This window comes from Dendrobates tinctorius, unplaced genomic scaffold (assembly GCF_039654945.1).
Source record: "Dendrobates tinctorius isolate UK_male_01 unplaced genomic scaffold, ASM3965494v1 ptg000293l, whole genome shotgun sequence".
NCBI classification, from domain to species: Eukaryota; Metazoa; Chordata; class Amphibia; order Anura; family Dendrobatidae; genus Dendrobates; species Dendrobates tinctorius.
Window position 1 is genome coordinate 13,961,435 of NW_027361960.1, and position 25,453 is coordinate 13,986,887.

The window sequence follows — 25,453 nt, forward strand, 5'->3', positions numbered from 1 at the left end:
ACAGCCTTTGGCCTAGGTGCCTCCATCTCGGTATCCGAGGTCCAGCACCGTCAGCTGGTCCTTGGTAGTGCTTTTTAGCACAGGTACCTTCTGCTTAGTAACTGTGGTCCAGCACAGTCAGTTGGTCCTCGGTAGTGCCATTGGCTCTTGTTCCTTCTGCTACCCATCCGGGTGCGAGCACTGTCTGCTGGTTCTCGCCAGTTTCTCAGCCTTCTTGTACCTTCTGCTACATTTCCAAGATCAAGCTTTTTGAAATTGTCTTTGGTAATCCTTATTGATCTCCATGACGACGACCCTGATGACGACGACCCTGAAGACCACACCAAAGAAGACCAGAAATATGACCCTAAATAATAAGACCAAGAGGACAAAGAACATGAAGACAACCACCAAGATACAGAACAAAAGACAGAAGAACAAGAAGCAGAAGAAGCAAAAGCAGAAGAACAGAAAGCAGAAGAACATTAAGCATAAGACAAAAAATCAGCATAGAAGAAATCAAAATTATAAGCAGAAGAAGACTAAGCAGTAAATGGGGGTGAGTCCGTTCCTCCTCGTGGTGCCCCTGGAAAATGCCTGCTGCTGCAGGCCAAACTGAACGCGGACAAATCCTGTTGTAAATCTTTAGTGACAGGCAGAACGTAAGGTGTAATCTTATAACTTTTATAGATAAGTACTACAGGAATGCCTGTCACCATAAGAAAATGAAGACAAAGAAGAATAGGAAGAAGATGAAGAAATAGCATATTAAAATTGATAATAGCTGAATAAGAAGAATATGAAGAATGGAAAAAAAAATTAATGGGAAGAAGATGAAGAAGAAGAAGATGAATAAGGTGAAGAAAAAGTTGATGAAAAAAATGCTACTGCTGCGGATCATGAAGGAGAAAGTGGGGGAGAAGTACAAAAGAACGTGAAGAGCATGGAAGTTGTGAAACATACATATCTGACAAAATATAAAAAAGGTTAACATAGTCAATATCTTTTTAACTCCGAACGTACTGAAAAAAAAAATTGGAATTAATGCTATGCCATGTGATTTGAATAAACCACTATGCTTTTAATGTCTCCTCCACCTCCCACAATACATTCTACATGATTCTTATTTGTTTTCAATTATGTAGAATTAGCCAACAAGGAAATAAAGGGCTTTTTTTAATTCCGATACCGGAAGTCCCATTGACTTGAATGGGACTTCCGGTATCGGAATCGGCGATACCCGATATTTTTTTCGTATCGGGCGATACCATCCGATACGATATTTTTGGGTATCGAACGGTATCGCTCAACACTAGTCATACAGCTCCCCCAACTCCTGTATTATATTCACCTTACAGCGGCTTCGCCCACTATGACAGTGGCTCCATTGATATATGATGGTCAAAATGAACTCTGGGGCTCACAAAAATCAGGTTTCGTGGCTCCTGCTGGCCCTCTGAAAATGTCAAGGCTATATGTATGTGCAGCACCAACACTGCCTAGGTCCAGCTATTAATCACCACTTGCAGTGGCACCTGAAAATTCCAAAATATATTTAATTTCCATAAAATTTTCTAAATGTTCTTATACATTAATTGCCAGGTGCACTGAGAAAGAAAGTGGAGACCACTCAAAAATGAAGTACCCCGAAACAACAGACTGAAGGAAATACCGGACAAAAGAAGTGTTCAATAAAGATTGCCATTATTACAAAAAAAAAATGGCAAACAAGTAGTACTACATAGGAATTAAAGCATGTGCCCATGCTAGGATAATAAATAAGATAGTAAATAAAAATTAAGATTAAATATATATCTCAAATATTCAGAATGACGGACCAAGGAAAGAGAAATGAATAAACAATATAATAATTGGTCATATAAAAGTCAATAAAGCTATATTGTCCAAGTAGAAAGCCCCAAAGGAATTGATTCAATTATTCATATCAAATAAGTATGTGAACACAAACAATAACACATCTGTAGTGACCCAGTCCAGAGTGTGTCTGTCCCTTTAATACTGAATTGTGAGTAGCTTCTGTACACTACTGCTCACTCTCTAAGGGTGGTTTCACATTAGCGTTTAAGGCCGCAGCGTCGGCCTGCGCACGGCCGCCGCTAAGCCCCGCCCCCTGCTGTGCCTCCGCCGGTAGCTCCGCCTCCGGGTGCATGACGCTGCATGCATCCTGCGCCCCCTATCTTTAGCACTGGGGACGCAGGCCGTGCGCAGGTATGCGTTTGGTGGCGCATGCGTCCTTTTAATGGTGTGCCGAGCACACCATATTGCAACAGGTTGCGTTTGGCGCTGGTCGGTGCACCCGTCAAAAGGACGCACGCGCCGCCAAACGTATACCTGCGCACGGCCTGCATCCCCAGTGCTAAGGATAGGGGACGCAGGACGCATGCAGCGTCATGCGCCCGTAGGTGGAGCTACCGGCTGAGGCGTGGCCAGGGGGCGGGGCTTAGCAGCTCCTTGTCACATGGTCAATAGGAGAAGCTGCTTTCTAGGCAAGTCTAGAATATTCTTTATGAAAATGAGGATGAGTGACCTCATGGAGATCAACATCCAACACTGCGGAGACACCATCACATGTTTCTCAACGCAGTGGTGCTAGAGCAATGCCCCCATCCCTTATAGGAAATATGCAAAAACATGTAAATCAATAGCTGCGGAGACACCATCACATGTTTCTCAACGCAAGCAATGACTAGCCAGGTCTTTCACCGGGAAGGAACAACCACGGGAAGGGCAGTCTCCAATAAAGGAAACCACATGTTTTTGCATATTTCCTATAAGGGATGGGGGCATTGCTCTAGCATCACTGCGTTGAGAAACATGTGATGGTGTCTCCGCAGTGTTGGATGTTGATCTCCATGAGGTCACTCATCCTAATTTTCACAGTCTTTTACTAGGCATTGCTCCTACTAGCCAGTTTCCTACTCCACACTGATGAGGGGCAATACCCCGAAACAGCTGTCTGTGGATGGATACCATGTTTTGGCATAGGTGGTTTCCTTTATTGGAGACTGCCCTTCCCGTGGTTGTTCCTTCCCGGTGAAAGACCTGGCTAGTCATTGCTTGCGTTGAGAAACATGTGATGGTGTCTCCGCGGCTGTTGATTTAGAATATTCTTTAGTCTGAGAAATGTCTTCAGGGAGAGCAGAACACACGTGGAGGAGATTTTTATCTCAAGATCTCCCGCACACATAAAAGCCTGACTTCCCTCTAACCTGTACAGATATCATTCTATTTCTGACAGGATTCACCACATCTAAAGTATGACAGGATTCACCACAGTTTCTACATTCACCTATAAGTACTTGTGCATGTACCGTGACACACTGTGGAGATAACCCCAAGTACAGGTCTGTAAACTCTAATTGCTGCGTCTACCTCCCTCTGTAAAATACCAAAAGACATTGTCCAGTGCTCTTAAAGCTCCAGACCCCAATCACATCTCAGCATCTAAGTGTGAACTGTAATTGCCGTGGACTACCCATGAGAGACTGTTCCTTATTTATTCCAAGTTATAATTCCCGTTCCTGCTGAAGTAAAAGCAACTGTTATCCCCAAGACCGGTGTGTGTCATAATTCCTTCGGCTGCGGACACCGTATGGGGGTGGATAGCAGGGAACGTTCAGCCTGGTCATTACACATCCACAATAGAAATATATATCACTAATTAAACGAAGAAAAATCCCTCTCCAATGTACGAACAATTCAAAGTGCAATAGTGCAATGAAGCAAGTAGAAGCTATATGGTACATAAAGTGTCAAAAGTGCAGTGAGTTATAATATGGAATCAATAAAATGGACTTGGACCTTTGAGATCCGCCGAATCCTAGCACACTGCACACCCCGATGCGTATTTTGGAATTAAATTCCTTCGTCCTGTAATTCGTTTTGTAATAAAGGCAATTTTATTTGAACACTTCTGTTGTTTGGTATTTCCTTCAGTCCATTGTTTTGGGGTACCTTTCTCTTAGTTCTAGGTCCGGCTGTGTGTGAGCAGGTTGCGGGATGCAGTAACGGACAGGAAGTAGAGCAAGGGTTAACAGTTTTTACTATGAACAGATTCATACTCCATGCAGGGAGAAGTATGGTAAATAGGGGTAAGTCAGGGTATGGGTATGCAATAGTAGGGTATGATGCAATTAAAGAGGAGAGCAACAAAACAGTTCTTAAACGTATAACTTATGCGGTCCAGGAGACTCCCAGAGTGGAATGTCCACGAGCAGTAAAATGGCGGCAAGAACAACATGTGGCAAGTCCGGCGTGGTCCTCCAGACGTGGATGAGCAAGGTCCTGAGGGAGTGGCGAGGCCTTGCTGTCTGTCACGGGTTCCAGGTGTCGGGAAAGCACGGTCAACAGAGGTATAACGTTCAGCATCTGGCCAGAGCTTAACATGGCCTTACTGGACCGGGGTGTCAGGGTACAGTTCCCGATAGCGGGCCCAGTCTTTTTTAGGCAGCAAGCGCGTGCCACTTACGGGCCTGGAGTTTCTGTCACTTTGCCTTTCGGGAAGCAGTGGACGCTCAGCACATTCTCTAAAACAGTCTCTGGCAATGATAGCGTGAATGCTGCAGTGCAGGCCTGTACTGCTCCGGTGCTCAAGGGACAGATCACTTACTTCTCCCTGCTGCGTGCTGTCTCTTCCCACCAAGTCTGAGCGCTTCCGCACCTGCTTTCCCCTGTTAATCCTAGCCATATCCCCTGTCAACAAGTGTAAAGGTAGATCCGGGTCTCTAAGCTTTCCCCCGGACAACAGAGGAGATGGTCCCGACAGTTCCGGACCCGATGTAAAAGAGGTACCCCGGTTCGGTCCTTCTTCTTACATGTGCACAGTGCAGAGATAAGATTCTAACAGGAAAGCTTAACAGTGTCTCTCTCATAGGGAAAACAGGAGATGAATAAGGATTCATGTGCATTGGAGGAGTTGGGAGAAACAGCTGTCGGACAACTATCTAGATATATTAGATAGTTGTCCGACAGCTGTTTCTCCCAACTCCTCCAATGCACATGAATGCACATGACAGACGTCCAGCATTAGTCTGTGCACTTACATGCATTCTGTGATATGTTATCCAGTAAAAATTGAAAGAACAAGTATCTCTCTTATTAAATTTACTTTAAAATATAGCATTTCAATCTTTCAGCAGAGAGTAGAGAGGACTGCCCCCATCGTATCAATACAAAATCATTGAATAAATTAACAGGAAAAAACAAATCTTTACTGTACTACTGATACTAGGCTATATGCTAAACTTGAGTTGCCATTTTTTATTTTCAATTTTCTTCTGTATTTAAACATAATCCTGTTATATAGCAGTTTGACACTAGCTGGTGTGCCCCCACGATAGAAATAACTTTTCTACTTTTGCTGTGTGTGTGAGATAGCAGGTACGTGGGATGCAGTGACGAGCAGGAGGCAGAACAAGAGTTATGGTTTATTACAGGGGATACTCCACGCAGGGAGAGAATGGGTTACTTGGGGAGTAAATAATATATCAAGGTAAGAACAATTGTTCATGAAATGGGTAAACTTATCAGTCTGCTGGTTTCCCGGCTGTGAAGAATTGAAATTCCACGGTGGTGCCCACGCAAATGACGCTTGAAGTCTCTGGCGTGATCCTGAAGAAAGTTGAGGATCTGGCTCCCGATGAAGACTGTGTATCCTGGTTGTCCTAAGCGAGGTCCTGATTTCCCGGGTCGATGTATGTGATGTGGCACAGTCTGTGGAACCGCCGGAGGGTGACTCAGTTCAGTGGTGGAGGTGGTGGAAAAACTACCTGGCTCTGTACGAATCACCAGGTCAGTCTTACGCTGCACGCCCGCGGCAATCAGCAGAATGGTGCAAGATTATTATTATTATTTATTTATATAGTGCCATTAATTCCATGGTGCTGTACATGGGAAGGGGGGTTTCATAAAAATTTATAGATATCGTTACATACAAAGTTATAGATATCGTTAACAGTAAACAAATTTACAATGACGGACTGGTACAGAGGGGAGAGGACCCTGTCCTTGCGGACTTACATTCTATGGGAAAGTGGGTAAGAGACAGAAGGTCGGGGGTGCAGCAGCTCAGGCGGTGGTGAGGCGGCAGAATGGTTATGGCTTCTCGGTGACAGGAGTGAGTGGGCAAACAGCTGCTTGCTGCTCACTTTCAGTGTGCGCATAGGCCAGGGAACTACAGCATGGGCCTGAGCTATCACATCGCTCCAAGGAGAGTGACTCTGTCTTCCCGCCAAGTCTCTCGCTTTCCCGCGCACCCTCCCTTTTATCCTTGACACGCTCCCTACTGTCGAGTGCAAAGGTCTATCCGGGTCAGAAAGCTTTCTTCTCGGCAACAATGGTGACAGCCCCGATAGTTCCAGAACTGGCGCACGAGAGGTACTACCGGCCCAGTCCATCTTCCTACATGTGTACTTAGGGCAGGGTCAGCAGTCATTATCAGATGTCAAAATGACAATGAAGATAACAATTCTATTCTAGGGATGCAAACACTATAGTATTGTAAAAAAAAACAATAGGGTAAACTATAAATCCTCAGTGGACTGTTACCTCTGCCATGATATTGAGTGTGCTTATAACAACCAACATAAAAGCCATCTACAATAAGGAGCATCCTCAATTATCTTATTATTTACTCAGTACCATATTTGGCATTCATGCTGCCCTGGGCATTTTAAATAGTCACACCCCCTACTGATCAGTCAGACTTAGGGTACAGTGGGGAAAAAAGGGAATTAGACCTAACGGTAATTCTGTTTCCTGAAGTCCCTCAGGACAGCACCATAGAGGACGTCCTTCCTTGCCCTATAGTGGGACAGGATCAGAGAGAGGTTAAAAGGCCCCTCCCACCTCCACCCTCCAGTGTTTTTTCAACGTACCACCGAGGATGGATGGAAATGGTCTAAACGCGCCCTTACAAACACGTATGTAAGACCCCTTAGCAGCTCCATCCCAATCTCGAGCCATGATGACCTGACGGATGAACAATCTGCCTATCGATCCCATGCAGGCCTAAAGACAAACATAAGGGAGGGAACTAAGGGTGCTGTCCTGAGGGACTACAGGAAACAGAATTACCGGTAGGTCCAATTCCCTTTTTCCCTTACGTCCGTCCGGACAGCACCATGGAGAATACCAAAGCAAAGGTCTCAGGGTGGGTACAGAAGCCCCAGGATCAAAGTTCTAGGTAAGAACCAGGCTAGATATAGAAATTATCTATAAGATGAGAAGAAATATAGATATCGAAAGGGATCTACAAAGGTAATCACCGTAGTGAGTGTCTGATATATGTCTATAATGGCCAATTTCAGTATGAATGTGGCAAACAAGATCTGCATTGGATCAACCTGTTGCACCCCAATGCCACTAATGAACCGCAGTGAATTACAGTTATTGTGATAGATACTTATGAACACCACAGTCACAGAATAGGTTTAAAACCTTATTGCCCAGCAAAAGGTATGGTGATAACGACAGCCACAAAACAAAGAGGACTGTACAGACCAGTAATTCGCTGTATGTGCTTATCACACAGGATAGTTCCTTCGTCGGTCCTCCTGGGCTCGGATTAAACCTTGGCTAGAGACCAGCTTACCATACTACAAGGAAACCTGCAGGCCAGAGACCCTGCTCCGCTGGAAGATCAAAGCAATAACAGTACATGGAAAATAGCGGAGCATTGAGACGTATGTACCCTACTCATCCAGGAGATCATGTGTATTCTGAATCCTTTACATGTCTAAACCTCAAGAAAGGGTTGGATATTATTTAAGACTAAGGAAATACCCCATCTGGCAGGTAACCTCTCCTGCCACTACCAACATTGGCTTTTCATTAGAAGCATTGAAAGGGAAATGTGGATCCTCACCCCTGTTTTACTGATGTTAGACACAGGGAGTCTGGACTTTGGAACTGAGGAAAGTAAGTGTGTGTGTGTGTGTGTGCGCTTCTATACAAGTCATTAGCCCAGACACTGTAAATGTGTCAACTTATTTATGTGTTATATCCTAAAAGGCAATCTTCTTAGAGATATTTATACCCCTGACTGCTATGGTGGGAGGAACCAAACTCTATAACTAGAGGGAGGTAGGTTTCCTCCCATCGCAGTGGGGATTGACTACTGCAAGGCAGATGGACTATGGGTTCTCAACTGCAAGAGTCATGGATACAGCTTCTTTACCTTAGGAGCCATGACTCCTGTAAGAGCAGCGAGTATGGGATCCTCTGCCACCTGACGCAGAGCTGCTGAATCGCCACCAGGTACAAAAAGTAGTGATGCCACCCCTGGTAAACATAAAACAACAGATTTATGGGACAAGAATCTGCCTACCGGGTGTCTATCAAGGAAACTAGTCCGACTGCTCTATGTGGAGTCGGGAAGAATTTTTTTCTTCCACCTTATGGGATTTTCTGCACCCAGAATATATCCACTTAAAGGATGAACCCCGGAGACGTATGTCCCCCTTTAAAAGCTAACTATGAGGGAGACCTGCCTTTAGCACTCAAGACAGTAACTCACTTGAGAGTTCTGTTCCAAGTAGAAGAAATGCTAAGTTACTAGGCCAATTCAAGCATAACTGTTCGTCTGGCTAAGTCCAGTTGCCAAGAATGAAGCAACAGAAACTGGGTCTGGGTCCCGAAACACGAAGACCAGAGTTGGGGCCTGAGACAAAATGTGAAGTGGTAGGCCGACTGTACAAGGTGCGGCCCACAAAAAGGCACAAGTCAGAAGGTCTAAGCCAGAGGCCCACAGCCAGAGGCTCAAAGCCACAGCACCCGAGGTACTATGAAGCACAGAGGTATTAAGACCCACAAATGACCCCGAGGCGCAGGGGTACCCAAGCCTTATGACGCCATATGACGCACAGAAGCCTTATGCCGTACAGAAGCGCTATGACGCAATGTGATGTGCCAAGACACTATGGGGCGCTATGAAGCAATATGATGCATAGAGCCACTATGAAGGCTTATGATGCAATATGATGCACCAAGGGACTATGAGGCTATAGGATGCAGTATGATGCACAGACACTATAAAGCGCTATAATGCAATACGATGCACAGACACTATAAAGCGCTATAATGCAATATGATGCACAAAGTCACTATGAAGCGACATAGTGGAATACGCTGCATAGAGGCCCTATGAAGCCCCATAATGCCGCATGATGCCATATGATGAACAGAGGCACCATGAAGCCCCCTGATGCGGTATGATGAACAGAGGCACTATGCAGCCCCATGATGCAGTCTGATGCACAAGCGAACTATGAAGCCATATGATGAAGTATGATGTACCAAGGTACTATGAAGCCATATGACGCACAGAAGTCTTATGCTGTACAGAAGCGCTATGACGCAATATGATGTGCCAAGGCGCTGTGAAGCAATATGATGCATAGAGCCACTATGAAGGCTTATGATGCAATATGATGCACCAAGGTACTATGAGGCTATATGATGTAGTATGATGCACAGACACTATAAAGCGCTATGATGCAATATGATGCACAAAGGCACTATGAAGCCACATAGTGGAATACGCTGCATAGAGGCCCTATGAAGCCCCATGATGCAGTATGATGAACAGAGACACTATGGATCCCCATGATGCAGTCTGATGCACAAGCGAACTATGAAGCCATATGATGAAGTATGATGTACCAAGGTACTATGAAGCCATATGATGCACAGAGGTACTATGAAGCACAATGATGCAACCTGAATCACAATGATGCAACATGATGCACAATGATGCAACCTGAAGCACAATGATGCAATATGAAACACAATGATGCCATATGAAGCACAATGATGCAATATGAAGCACAATGATGCCATATGAAGCACAATGATGCAATATGAAGCACGCTGATGCCAAATGATGCAGTATGATGCACGGTGGCCGTATGGCGCACGGCGGCAGTATATCGTGTACAGCGGCAGTATATCGTGTACAGCGGCAATATATCGTGCACAGCAGCAATATATCGTGCCCAGCGGCAATATTGTGCACAGTGGCAATATCGTGCACATTGGCAATATCGTGCACAGCGGCAATATCGTGCACAGCAGCAATATATCATGCACAGTGGCAATATATCGTGCACAGCGGCAATATATTGTGCACAGCAGCAATATCGTGTACAGTGGCAATATCTCGTGCACAGCAGCAATATATCGTGCCCAGCGGCAATATCGTGCCCAGCGGCAATATCGTGCCCAGCGGCCATATCCTGCACAGCGGCCATATCCTGCACAGCAGCAATACGATGTTCAGCGGCGATACGATGTTCAGCGGCGATACGATGCAGAGACAAAATGATGCCCCTATGATGTAATATGATGCATAGACTACGGTCCTGCTTGAAGGTGCCAAACGAGAGACCAGGCCCCCAGTTACCTCCAAGAGAGTAATCAGAGATCCGGATAAACCTCTGCTCTGAATAGTATAACTCAATTGTCAGACCGACTCCACCTGAAGGAGCTAATTAATGAGCCGCAGGTGGAGGGCAGTCTCCCTGGAGACCATGTGCTGCATTCCACCATGTGTCCAGCCATAAGGCTCTATGCAGACATTGCCTGCAACTTACTGAGGTCCCATTATGAGATGTAGCTTTGACAAATGGCCTTACTATAGCCTAGAGGTCCAAGGCCTAGCTGCTTATATGTGAAGACACATCTCAGCACATGAGGCTCTAGGCCCAGCTTTGGCACCAAGGCATGAGGTTAGTATCAACCCAGTGGCCAGACCCTGAACACAACATTCCAGCGTGCACTCACCTGTGCTGGCTCCACACCTGCTAGAAAGACAGGGGGAGCTGGTAACGCCGAGAGCCTACCATGGAGGGAAGTGGCGTTCGGTCAGGAATGTTGTATTACTGCCAGTGATTTCCTCTCCTGTGCCCCACGAGATCCAAGAAACTAGGCTGTTGCCTGTCTCATTCTGCACTTCCACGTTCTGCCGTGGAACACACGCCTTATGCTGACGTTACCGGAGGCGCGACGGCCTTCTCCACCGCATGTTTTCTGGAAGTAGCGATGTTTTGCCAGCCGGCGTCCGAGCCGAGAGCCTCCCACCGGGAGGAGTGGCTCAACCCAGGAGCACGTCCACTCGACTGGTCTTTGGGGCAGAGGGACTCCCCACCGGGGAGTGTCGGCCCTGGGCCCCTTGACAGGGGGAAGGATTGGATGCGCCGCATGATCCCCCTGAGCCCATCATGCAGGCTGGCTGCTGGCTGAGGAACTTCTCCAAGAGGTGTCAGCCACGGTCCGCTTGACAGGGGGGCAGAGAGGGCTGAGACCCCCAATCCCATCTGGTACAGCGAATGATGGCTGAGGGACCTCTCCCAGAGAGGAATCAGCCACAGGAATGGAAAGCCATAAACGTCCACAGGCTATCTTCACTCTAAGAGCAACCTCTCATACAACCGTCCCCTGCTGGGACAGGAAAAACACTGGAGGGTGGAGGTGGGAGGGGCCTTTTAACCTCTCTCTGATCCTGTCCCACTATAGGGCAAGGAAGGACGTCCTCCATGGTGCTGTCCGGAGGGACGTAAGGGAAAAAGTATTTAGTCAGCCACCAATTGTGCAAGATCTCCAACTTAAAAAGATGAGAGAGGCCCGTTATTGACATCATAGGTAGACCACAACTATGAGAGTTAAAATAAGAAAGGCTGGGAAGACTGAATCTGTAATAGGCAAGCAGCTTTGTGTGATGAAATCAACTGTGGGAGCAATAATAAGAAAATGGAAAGACATACAAGACTACTGATAATCTCCCTCGATCTGGGGCTCCACACAAAATCTCACCCTGTGGGGTCAAAATAATCACAAGAATGGTGAGAAAAATCCCAGAACCACATGGGGGGACCTAGTGAATGACCTGTATAGAGCTGGGAACACAGTAACAAAGGCTACTATCAGTAACACACTCAGCTGCCATGGACTCAGATCCTGCAGTGCCAGACATGTCCCTCTACTTAAGCCAGAACATGTCAGGGCCCATCTGAATTTGCTAGAGAGCATTTGGATTATCCAGAAGAGTATTGGGAGAATGTCATATGGTCTGATAAAACCAAAGTAGAACTGTTTGGTAGAAACAAAACTCGTCGTGTTTGGAGGAGACAGAATGCTGAATTGTATCCAAAGAACACCATACCTACTGTGAAGTATGGGGGGTGGCAACTTCATGCTTTGGGACTGTTTCTCTGAAAAGGGACCAGGGCAACTGATCCATGTACATGAAAGAATGAATGGGGCCATGTATCATGAGATTTTGAGCGCAAACCTCCTTCCATCAGCAAGGGCATTGAAGATGAAACGTGGATGGGTCTTTCAGCATGATAATGATCCTAAGCACACCGCCAAGGCAATGAAGGAGTGGATTCCTAAGAAGCATATGAAGGTCCTGGAGTGGCCTAGCCAGTCTCCAGATCTCAACCCCATAGAAAACCTTTGGAGGGAAGTCTGTGTTACCCAGCGACAGGTCCAAAACATCACTGCTCTAGAGGAGATCTGCATAGAGGACTGGGCCAACATACCACCAACTGTGTGTGCCAACTTTGTGAAGACTTACAAAAAATGTTTGACCTCTGTCATTGCCAACAAAGGATATATAACAAAATATTGAGATGAACTTTTGTTAATGACCAAATACTTATTTTCCACCATAATTTGAAAAATAAATTTTGCCAAATCGGACCAGATGATTTTCTGGATTTGTTTACTCATTTTGACTCTAATAGTAGTGGTCTATCTATGATGTCAATTACAGGCCTAAGTGGGAGAACTTGCACAATTGATGGCTGACTAAATATTTTTTTCCCCACTGCATGTGTACACAGTGTCTTTTTCAGGCAGATCCATTCTGTAACCCGACTGAAAAAGTGCTAAATGAATGCTAAAAAGATTGAACTCATACACTGCAATGTAAAAACGACTTGCTATACATATGTTCAGTCTTTTGAGGTTTCTTAACCACTTCAGGTTTCCTAACACATGTAGAAGTTAAAAAAGTGACCAGTTCAATATATGGGCGGCTTTGCTTAGAAGCCGCTTACAAGTTTATTAAAAAAAAAAATAACTAAAACTGGTGACTAAAATGTTGAAAAAGACAACCAAAAAGAAGCAAAAAAGTCACTTCAGCACAAAATGACAACTGTGTCCTGAACCATCTTACATCCGAAAAAAGTGATTTTCAGACTTCTAAGAGACGTTGTGTGTACATATCCTGAAAGTGTCCATACCGTTCAGAGTTAAGACCCTATAAATATTAGACTACATTTGGCCAAACCCGCCAATATCAACAGGTTCTGCTAACAGTCTAAGGTGTATGGGGCCTCTGACTGATGATTGTCGGGGAAGAGAAGGATCCAGCATGTCCGATTTAGGACTATAGATCCTTTTGTTTTTTTAAGTGATAACATGCTGTCAGAGATTACTAACAGTGGCTCTCGTAAAGAACACAGGCATGCTCAGCAGATGAGCATAGCAGGATGGGGAATAACTTTCTGATCACTGGGGTCTGAACGCCTGCTCCCCTCCAATCTTGAGAACCTGAATGGAGCAGAGGTTGATCATCCGCACTACTGCTCCATTAATTCTAGTAGGAATGCCAAAGAGTGCTGCTCTCAACAATCTCCGGTGCTCCCTTTAAGAATGAATGAAGCGGTAGTGTGGATGATTGAACTCCACTACAGTTCTCGGAAACACTGGGCACTGGGGGTGTAACCACCTGAGAATAGTAGATAACTTTCAAACTTAACACAACCTTTTTTAAAGGAGCATTAACACTGCAGTCCATAATGAGAAACTGATTATCAGTCTATATAAACATGCCTGTCAATCACTCTATACACAAGCAGAACATTCAGTCGTCAGGTGAAATGATTTTAAGCTTATTGAAAAGTAATCTTTAACTTCAAAATGACAAATAGACTGCATAAACACTTATATAGGAGACATAGCCCCTACAGAATACCAAGCATATACAGTTTAATGTAATATTTGCTGAAAATCATGTAGCCCCCTCTAAACAGTCCCCCTCATATTGTCACCATGCAGTACTGAGTTCCCCAGGAATCCCATTCTCCATACTAAGCCCCTTATTCTTTACCCTGAGCCCCATTGTACTACCCAATTCTCCAAACCAAGCCCCCTCCTGCTACCCCATTCTCCATACCGAGCCCCCACATGTTACTCCTTCCCTTCATACAAAGCCCCCCATTCCCCAACTTTTCCATTCCAGGCCCCCTGATCTTATCCCATACTCTATACCGAGTTCTCTCATGCTACCCCTTCTCCATACCTTATTGTGACCCCCATTCTCCCCTTCTCCATAGCGAGCCCCCTCACACTACCCCATTTTCCATACTGAGCCACTCATACTACTCTATTTTCCATACTGAGCCCCCTCATGCTAGTGCTTCTTCATACCAATCTCCCATGCTACTCTTTCTCCATACCAATCAAGCCATTCTACATACTGAGCCCCTTCATGCTACACCTTCTTCATACTGAGCCACCTCATGCTAAACCACTCTCGATGCTAGGCCCCCATACTACTCCTTTTCCATATCAAGCCTTCTCTGTGCTGAGCCCCCTCATACTAAACTACTGTCCATAACAAGCCTCCATGCCACTACTTCTCCATAATGAGCCACTTCATGCTAGCAATTTTCCATGAGGAAATGGAGGTGGATCCAGCTCAACACACCGGGCAATTAATTAAAATTCAACATTCTTTATTGGCAGATCCTTTTAAAACTTGCAGAAAAGACAAAAAATGGACATCTCAGATGACAAAGCATATACTATGGGGTGGTGGGTATAAGAAATATTGCCAAACGCGTTTCAATGGAAAAACTCTTGAAAACTGGCTATGACAGAAACATTCTAAACTGGACTTAAGTATACTGACAGATAATCATGGATACAAAAAACACATGAGAACAATCAAGAAAATACAAATCACAGAAAGGACTAGACTGAATATATGAAAAGAAAAAGGTAAAAACAGAGTAAAGAACAAAAAACAAGACACAAAACAAATTAAAGCAAGGAAAAATGTATAAAAATATATGATACAATACACATTGTAGTGAGGGAAGTGTCCGTGGTAAAGCTAGAGCCTTCGGTCCAGGAAGAGAGCAACGCCACGACCTTCAAGTTGGTGATTGATGTACCAGAAGACATGCAAGAAGCCTGTGCTGAGGAAGGTGTACATGAGGCTTTCAAAGAGGTGGTCAAGGCGTGTGAGGTGCACTGGGCACCTGAGACTCAGCAGCTGGTGATAATATACACCAGAGAAGATACAGCAAAATGGGTAGCTGTCCTGAAAGAGATGCATTTGCAGTGTCTCCACGCCAAACAGTTGGTCAGGCAGAGTAATGTGAAGGCTACTCGACACCTATAGTTAGCAAGGGAGGCTATGGATCAGCTGGGTTTGCAGAAAGATGTGATGCTGGTACCCAAAGCTCTGATTGGGAGAATCATTGGAAGATCCGAGAAAGTAATGCAAGACCTTGTGAATTTCTCCGGTGTGGTGAGAGTGAGGATCCCTCCTGATGATGAAGACCAAGTATCCAGTGAGGGGGGTAGGATTCCCATCCTGGTGGTTGGCTCCATGGAGAGCCTGAGAGACTTTTGGATGCTCTTGGAGTATCGAGTGGGGTACCTGCAAGAGATTGAGCAGTTGAGGCAGGACCGCCGCCGAATTAATAAAGAAGTACGGAATAACAGGTGGCGGCCGCCTGCCACCCAACAAGATGTAAGGTCCCGAACGGTTCCTCCAAGAAGGGACATGGCAGATGGCCGAAGAGTGTCAACAAGTAGTAGTGAATGATTGGACCCGGTTGGTCCAGTGTGGAAGGTCCCGCTGAGATGGGGCTTCCTGCCTGACAGCACATGTGGACGCTGTGTGTAATGGCTGCCAGCACCTGTTAGTTCCCTGGAGGGAATGAATGCCTGCTGCATGATAAAGGAACCGTGAGGTTACCTGGACGTGGGTGAGATAACTTGGGGCTAGGAACCCTGCACATTGAATACTGCACAGCTTATGTGACTATAGGACATTGCTAACATGGACGCTATGCTGATTGTGCTGTTAAGTGAACTTTCTGTTGCTGTCCTGGTTTATGAGGATTAATAAACCAAAAGGACTGTTTTATGGTTGATGAAAACCTGTGCCGGAACTGTTTTATCGCTGCCAAGCGAGTGTCCCCCAACCTGTAAGACAGCGCTACCTCACATATGGTGGAGAAAGCTGCGGGCAATGTTGTAGCCTTGTTGCTGGGAGCAACGGAAGAGGACTGCAAAGTCGGTTGCTAAGGTCAACGGTTTCCAAAAAACGCATGTTGCAGTGCTGGCAACGCTGAGCCAGGAAGGCTGATGGTTGGGGAAGCCACTGCCTGGCTGTGGTTCTGGAACCGTGGGGGCGGCCTAGTGAGTAAGGCACTGTCCGGATCGGTGAGCCCAGTGCGGCCATTTCCCCAGGGGAAAAAGACTGGTGTTTACTACAATACTCTGCTGTTAAGGGGTCCGAGAACCTGCGCGGCCAGCAGGTGACCGTCGTGGGAATAAAAAAAAAATGTGTTTACTGACCAGGGTCAGTGAGAAAGAGACTGGTGATTGCTATAGGGTGCCTCTGAGGAGAAGAGGTATCCAAGGACCTGTGTGGCCAACACAGGCAATGGACTGGTGTTCGTGTGGTACTGACCTGAGTCAGTGAGTAAGACTGTGTTCCTGGAGGGTCAGTGTTGGGAGGTTCTGGGAGAGGAATCGGATCCCTGAAACACGAGATATGACCTGGACCTGGTGAGGCTGGTGTGTTGGGAGACCCTGGGAGGAGGGTCGGCTCCCTGAATAGCACCCAGTGTGCCCTGTGTGTTGGACGGTCTCAGGTGGAGACGGTACGTCCCGAATAGCGCACAGAAAGGACACGTGTCATAATCCAAGCTGGATCTGACAGTTTAAATGGACAAAGTTGAACTTTTTTTCCTTTGGCTAGGTGCCAAAGTGATGTGATTGCCCCCGGTGGCCATTAGAATTATTACACGTGGTGTCGTTCATTCTAAGTTGCCCCGGTGGTGGTGAGTGGTATCGCACCTTAGTTTTAGGGTTAATGTGCACGCAATTACAAATCAGGTGTTAGGCTCTATAAAAGGGAGCCAGGTGAGTTCAATCACTGTTGGTGATATTGATTGTGTGTTAGTCATTCACAAGGAAGCCTGGGTGAAAGAAGGAGCTGAACATGAGTCCTGCGCAGCCCAGCCAGAGGGGACGAGTGGCAGCTAGGTGGTCTGCAAGAAGGGCTGGCATGGCATGGTGGAGTCACAGTTTATGGTGTTGGCAGCAAGTGCTTGCATGGCTTGGTGGAGTGACGACTATGGAGAGAGTTGCACTCAGCATGAGGGACTTGGTTGCTGAGAGCTGGACTCAAGCATGCTTGACTTCTTGGGCAGGAGCGGAACTCATCTTTGGGACTCTGTTACTGGACAGCTGCAACTGGTGGTGGACTCTGCTCCAAGGCTGCACTATGGTGAAGGATCCAGTTATGGTGATGGATCCGGGTGGAGGAGAAGATGCACACAGGTGGTGGGCTCTGTTGCTAGGAGCATACTCAACAGAGCAAAGCTAAGTGGTGTTTCCCCTGTATTGTCATTTTCCCTCATGTGTGTTTAGTGCAGTGGTGGGATTAGTTTCCGCACCGACCAATTTCCTAGTGAGGGTTTAGGTCAGGGCGAGTTAGGGTTTTTAGGTTCCTGTTGCGCACCCGGTGCGGAACCGGCATAGGGAACGTTAGGAGTGCAGGGACACTGGCTCAGGGGAGCTCAGGAGGTCTCCACTTCCCTATTCCCTATCGCAGGGCCCACCATTGTTAATGTTTCCCAGGTTTCCCTTATTGTTTAAATTCGTCTTACTGGAGGCGGGGTTTCCAGACTTGTAAATACGTGTAATGTCTAAATTCGCCAGTTGGAGGCGGTGTATCCAGCTGCACGTGTTTATTATTTAAATTCGCCCCACTGGAGGCGGTGTATCCAGGGTCACGTGTGTCATATGGGTTCGCCTTGCGGTACTCGCTGCATCCAGACACACGTGACCGTGACATTATCACCAACCCATACATTTTTTTTTCTGGTGAGCTTTGGCCATGTGGAGACCTGTGAGTAATTGCTGCCGGGCCTCACTGAGGTGAGTGGGGATTGGCAAGGTGTGTTAGAGCTGCTGCAGCAGCAGTTATCAGGGTCTGGGGCCTCTGCTCAGGTAACCAGGAAATCAAAATGGCGGCTTTGGCAAATTGCGGGTCTGGCAAAAGCCCCCTTGAGTCACTGCTGGTGAGCGGGACTTATTCATACAGGTGGACGTAACCAGACAGGTGGGTGGAGTTGGTGTTCCCCATGGTGCTGTCTGGGGTTCCCCGAGGTGAAGGGGTACGTCCCTGTAGTGAGCAGACTGGTGATAGTCCCCAGGGCTCACGCCAAATCTTCCATATCATTGAAGAAGTCGCCCCCTCCTGGTCGTGTGGAGGCAACCAGAGAGTGTATTTTTCCTCCATATTCCTGCGGCTCTGGCAAAGTGCCCCCTAGAGTCGCTGCTAGGGAGCCGGACTTGTTCATACAGGCGGACGTAACCAGACAGGTGGGTGGAATTGGTGTCCCCATGGTGCTGTCTAGGGTTCCCCGAGGTGAAGAGGTACGTCCCTGTAGTGAGCAGACTGGTATGATAGTCCGGGGGGCTTACGCCAAATCTTCAAATACCACCGAAGAAACCGCCCCTCCTGGTTGTGTGGAGGCGACCAGCGAGTGTATATTTCCTCCATATCCTGGTCCCTACGCCTCCAGGTGTGAGCAGCAGGTGTGCTGCGGGGGAGTAGGGACAAATCTCACCCCTCACCATTAACCAACTCTGGGAGGCGCAGACCTCATGGTGAAAGGGTTGGAGGGTGGTGTCCCTTGGTGAATAGTGGGGGTGTGAGTGTGGTGACAGCGGGGGGACGCCTCTGTTGTCGTGTCCAGAAGGAGTTCACCAAATATATGACAAACGAATGTGTGCAATAAACGTTCAGGTCCGGACCTGTGTGTGAACGAGCATGTATGGGTGGCCACCAAAACACATCTTGTGGAAGTGTGTTGTGGAGTCTGATCATCTCATAGCAAACATACACATACATAAACTTGTTCCCCAGGTCGGTGCTGTGGAGATAAGTGGTGCCTCCAGAACATACATTGCCAATACCAGCGGTGCGTTTGTCATTAACCTTAAGTGTCAGGTAGTGGTGGGGTGAACTCAGGATCCAGAGGCCCCTCATTAACCCCTTCCTGACATCCGACGTACTATCCCGTCCATGGGACCCGGGCCCCTATGCCCATGGACGTGATAGTACATCTACCGCGATCAGCGGCGCCCACGTGGTGAGCGCCGCTGATCGCGGCCGGGTGTCAGCTGATTATCACAGCTAACACCCGGCACAATGTGTCAGGGGCGGTCACGGACCGCCCCGACACGTTAACCCCTTGCACACCGCGATCAAACATGATCGCGGTGTACCGGGAGTTAAAGGGAAGCATCGGCAGGGAGGGGGCTCCCTCCGTGCTTCCCTGAGCCCCCCACGGCAGCGCAATGTGCAGCGCTGCTGCGGGGGACTCCTTTCCTCCAGGCCCCCGAATCCAAGATGGTGACGGGGGCCTTCGGGGGCCTGGAGGAAGCTGGCTTCCTCAGTGCCTGCAAAACGCAGGCAAGAGGAAGTCTTCTTCAATGCCTGTGACAGATTGCTGATCTGTCACAGTGATCTGTGATGTGACAGATCAGCGATCTGTCACAGGACAGTGATGTCCCACCTGGGACTATGTAATAAAGTAAAAAAAAAATTTAAAAAAAGTGTAAAAATAATTTTAAAAAAAATCGCCAAATAAATTAGTAAAAAAAAAAAAAAAAATATTCCCCAGTAAATTCATTTTTTGAAAATAAAAAAAAAACAAAACAATAAAAGTACACATATTAGGTATCGCTGCGTCCGTAACGACCCGCCCTATAAAACTGTCCCATTAGTTAACCCCTTTAGCAAACCCCTTAAAAAATAAAAGTAAAAAACGAAGCAAAAAATAATGATTTATTATCATACCGCCAAACAAAAAGTGTAATAACGCGCGATCAAAAAGACGCATATAAATATCCATAGTACCGCTAAAAACGTCATCTTGTCCCGCAAAAAACGAGCCACCACACAGCATCATCAGCGAAAAAATAAAAAAGTTATAGCTCGCAGAATAAAGCGATGCAAAAATAATTATTTTTTATATAAAATAGTTTTCATTGCATAAAACTGACAAAACATAAAAAAATGACCTAAATGAGGTATCGCTGTAACTGTACTGACCCGAAGAATAAAACCGCTTTATCAATGTTACCGCACGCGGAACGGTGTAAACGCACTCCCCCAAAAGAAATTCATGAAACGTTGGTTTTTGTTCATTCTGCATCCCAAAAATCGGAATAAAAAGCGATCAAAAAATGTCACGTGCCCGAAAATGGTACCAATAAAAACGTCAACTCGTCCCACAAAAAATAAGACCTCACATGACTTGGTGGGTCAAAATACGGAAAAATTATAGCTCTCAATATGTGGTGATGCAAAAACTATTTTTACAATAAAAAGCGTCTTTTAGCGTGCGACAGCTGCCAAAAATAAAAACCACCATAAATAGTAAATCAAACCCCCCGTTATCACCCCCTTAGTTAGGGAAAAATAATAAAATAAAAAAAATGTATTTATTTCCATTTTTCCATTAGGGCTAGGGTTAGGGTTAGGGTTAGGGCTAGGGTTAGGGCTTGGGTTAGGGCTAGGGTTAGGGCTGAGATTAGGGTTAGGGGTGTGTTGGGGTTCGGGTTGGAGTTAGAATTGGGGGTTTCCACTGTTTGGGCACATCAGGGGCTCTCCAAATGCAACATTGCGTCTGATCTCAATTCCAGCCAATTCTGAGTTGAAAAAGTCATATGGTGCTCCTTCCCTTCCAAGCTCTGCCATGCGCCTAAACAGTATTTTACCCCCACATGTAGGGTATCAGCCTACTCAGGACAAATTGGACAACAACTTTTGTGGTCCAATTTCTCCTGTTACCCTTGGGAAAATGAAAAAATTGGGGACTAATTGATCATGTTTGTGGAAAAAAATGATGTTTTTATTTTCATGCCCGGGCATTATAAACTTCTGTGAAGCCCTTGGGGGTTCAAAGTGCTCACCACACATCTAGATAAGTTCCTTAGGGGTTCTCGTTTCCAAAATGGGGTCATTTGTTGGTGTTTCCACTGTTTAGGTACATTAGGGGCTCTCCAAAGGCAACATGACACCCGCAGACCATTCCATCAAAGTCTGCATTCCAAAATGGCACTGCTTCCCTTCCGAGCCCCGACGTGTGTCCATACAGTAGTTTTCTCCCACATATGGGGTGTCAGCTTACTCCGGACAAATTGGACAACAACTTTTGGGGTTCAATTTCTCCTGTTACCCTTGGAAAAATAAAAAAAATTGGGGAATAATTGATCATGTTTGTGGAAAAAATACGATTTTTTTATTTTCATGCCCTGGCATTATAAACTTCTGTGAAGCCCTTGGGGGTTCAAAGTGCTCACCTCACATCTAGATAAGTTCCTTAGGGGGTCTAGTTTTCAAAATGGGGTCATTTGTGGGGGGTTTCCACTGTTTAGGTACATTAGGTGCTCTCCAAAGGCAACATGACACCCGCAGACCATTCCATCAATGTCTGCATTCCAAAACGTCACTACTTCCCTTCCGATCCCCGACGTGTGCCCATACAGTAGTTTTCTCCCACATATGGGGTATCAGCATACTCAGGACAAATTGGACAACAACTTTTGGGGTCCAATTTCTCCTGTTACCCTTGGGAAAATAAAAAAAAATGGTGACTAAAAGATCATGTTTGTGGAAAAAATATGAATTTTTTATTTTCACGCCTGGGCGTTATAAACTTCTGTGAAGCACTGGGGGGTTTAAAGTGCTCACCACACATCTAGATAAGTTCCTTGGGGGGTTTAGTTTACAAAATGGTGTCATTTGTGGGGAGTTTCCACTGTTTAGGTACATCAGGGGTTTTCCAATCGCGACATGGTGTCCGATCTCAATTCCAGCCAAAAACGTCAAATGGCGCTGCTTCCCTTCTGAGCTCTGCCATGCGCCCAAATAGTGGTTTACCCCCACATGTGGGGTATCAGCGTACTCAGGACAAATTGCACAATAACTTTTAGGGTGCTGTTACCCTTGGAAAAATAAGAATTGAGGGTGAAAAGATCATTTTTGTGGAAAAAATATGATTTTTTAATTGTACGGCTTTATGTTATAAACTTCTGTAAAGCCCTTGTGGGTTCAAAGTTCTCACCACATATCTAGATAAGTTCCTTGGGGGGTCTAGTTTCCAAAATGGGGTCACTTGTAGGGGCTTTCCACTGTTTAGGTATATCAGGGACTCTCCAAACGTGACATGGCGTCCGATCTGAATTCCAGCCAATTTTGCATTGAAAAAGTCAAACGGCGCTCCTTCCATTCTGAGCTCTGCCATGCGCCGAAACAGTCGTTCCCCCCCACAAATCAGGTATCAGCGTACTGAGGACAAATTGCACAATAACTTTTGCAGTCCTATTTCTCCTGTTACCCTTGGTAAAATAAAAAAAATTGAACCTGAAGTATTTTTTTTGTGAAAAAAAGTTAGATGTTCATTTTTTTTTAAATATTAAAAAAAATTCCTGTGATGCACCTAAAGGGTTAATAAACTTCTTGAATGTGGTTTTGAGCACCTTAAGGGGTGTAGTTTTTAGAATGGTGTCACTTTTGGGTATTTTCTATCTTATAGACCCCTCAAAGTGGCTTCAAATGTGATGTGGTCCTAAAAATAAAATGGTGTTGTAAAAATGAGAAATCGCTGGTCAACTTTTAACCCTTATAACTTCCTAACAAAAAAAAATTTTGGTTCCAAAATTGTGCTGATGTAAAGTAAACATGTGGGAAATGTTAGTTATCAAGTTTTTTGTGTGCCGTATTTCTGTGATTTAAGGGCATAAAAATTAAAAGTTGGAAAATTGCAAAATTTTTGCCAAATATCCGTTTTTTTCACAAATAAGTTATTTGAATGAAATTTTACCACTATCATGAAGTACAATATGTCACGAGAAAACAGTGTCAGAATCACTGGGATCCATGGAAGCGTTCCAGAGTTATGACCTCATAAAGGTACAGTGGTCAGAATTGTAAAAATTGGCCCGGTCATGAACGTGCAAACCACCCTTTGGGGGTGAAGGGGTTAAGAAGGGGGTACTGTCATGATCCAAGCTGGATCTGACAGTTTAAATGGACAAAGTTGAACTTTTTTTTCCTTTGGCTAGGTGCCAAAGTGATGTGATTGCCCCCGGTGGCCATTAGAATTATTACACGTGGTGTCGTTCATTCTAAGTTGCCCCGGTGGTGGTGAGTGGTATCGCACCTTAGTTTTAGGGTTAATTTACACGCAATTACAAATCAGGTGTTAGGCTCTATAAAAGGGAGCCAGGTGGGTTCAATCACTGTTGGTGATATTGATTGTGTGTTAGTCATTCACAAGGAAGCCTGGGTGAAAGAAGGAGCTGAACATGAGTCCTGCGCAGCCCAGCCAGAGGGGAAGAGTGGCAGCTAGGTGGTCTGCAAGAAGGGCTGGCATGGCATGGTGGAGTCATAGTTTATAGTGTTGGCAGCAAGTGCTTGCATGGCTTGGTGGAGTGACGACTATGGAGAGAGTTGCACTCAGCATGCGGGACTTGGTTGCTGAGAGCTGGATTCAAGCATGCTTGACTTCTTGGTCAGGAGCGGAACTCATCTTTGGGACTCTGTTACTGGACAGCTGCAACTGGTGGTGGACTCTGCTCCAAGGCTGCACTATGGTGAAGGATCCTGTTATGGTGATGGATCCGGGTGGAGGAGAAGATGCACACAGGTGGTGGGCTCTGTTGCTAGGAGCATACTCAACAGAGCAAAGCTAAGTGGTGTTTCCCCTGTATTGTCATTTTCCCTCATGTGTGTTTAGTGCAGTGGTGGGATTAGTTTCTGCACCGACCAATTTCCTAGTGAGGGTTTAGGTCAGGGCGAGTTAGGGTTTTTAGGTTCCTGTTGCGCGCCTGGTGCGGAACCGGCATAAGGAACGTTAGGAGTGCAGGGACACTGGCTCAGGGGACCTCAGGAGGTCTCCACTTCCCTATTCCCTATCGCAGGGCCCACCATTGTTAATGTTTCTCAGGTTTCCTTTATTGTTTAAATTCACCTTACTGGAGGCGGGGTTTCCAGACTTGTATATACGTGTAATGTCTAAATTCGCCAGTTGGAGGCGGTGTATCCAGCTGCACGTGTTTATTATTTAAATTCGCCCCACTGGAGGCGGTGTATCCAGGATCATGTGTGTCATATGGGTTCGCCTTGCGGTACTCGCTGCATCCAGACACACGTGACCGTGTCAACATGTGAGTTTTTTTGAGTTTTGTGTGGTGTTTTCCTTTTCTTCTTTTCTCAACTCAGCTGACAGTGGCTCAGTGGGAGTCAAGAAGGTGACAAGCGGCTTCCGGTAACCCGGCGGGGTTACGAAGGTGACAAGAGGCTTCCGGTGGATCGGCGGGTCCACGAAGATGGCGCAGCAGGAGCTGCAGTGACTCCAGCCGCTGTGTGTGTGTGTGAACAGCAGCCAGTGGTGTCGGTGATCGGTGACAACAGGAGCTGTGGTGGTGCCAACAAGGACTTGTGTGGTATCGTTAAGACATAAACTGTGTTGTGTGAACTGTGGTCTGAGAAGACTGGTTTAACGGACATGGGGAGATCCCGAAAAGGTTGTGGAGTCCCAGAAGGGGGCGGTGACCCAAAGCGGGGTGGTAACCCAAAAAGGGGTGGAGTCCCGGGAGGGGGCGGCAACCCTAAGTGGGGTGGTGGTCCAGAAAGGGGCCACGTTTGAAGGAATGACAGCGCTGGGTGACTCAGTGGGTATGTCCAGAGTACCCCAGTGTGTGTGTATGACTTGGTCAGAATGTGGGATATCCTTTCCAGATAGTGATGATGGGCCACAGGTGTGTACCGTGATGCTGCACCGGGAAGGAGTTCCTGGTAGGCTCGACTAAGAGTCAGGTGACTCTGACAGGAACTCCACTCGTTTTAGCTCTGACCGAGAAAAACGTCAGAGTTCGCTGCCTCCACGGGGTCATTGTGAATTATAAGGTGGACAGAGTCCTAATTGAGATGACAAAAGGGGGAGTGCCAAGGTGGTAGTATGCCACCAAACTTATTGCATACCTTTGATAGGCGCCGGGACTTTGTCATGTTTAAAGATGAAGGGCAGAAGGATAGAAACATTTCTACTGTAGGGCTAGCAGACACTGAGACGCTGACGCCTCCTAACGTGGACAGGCCAGACGTAAGGGCGACCGGAGAAAG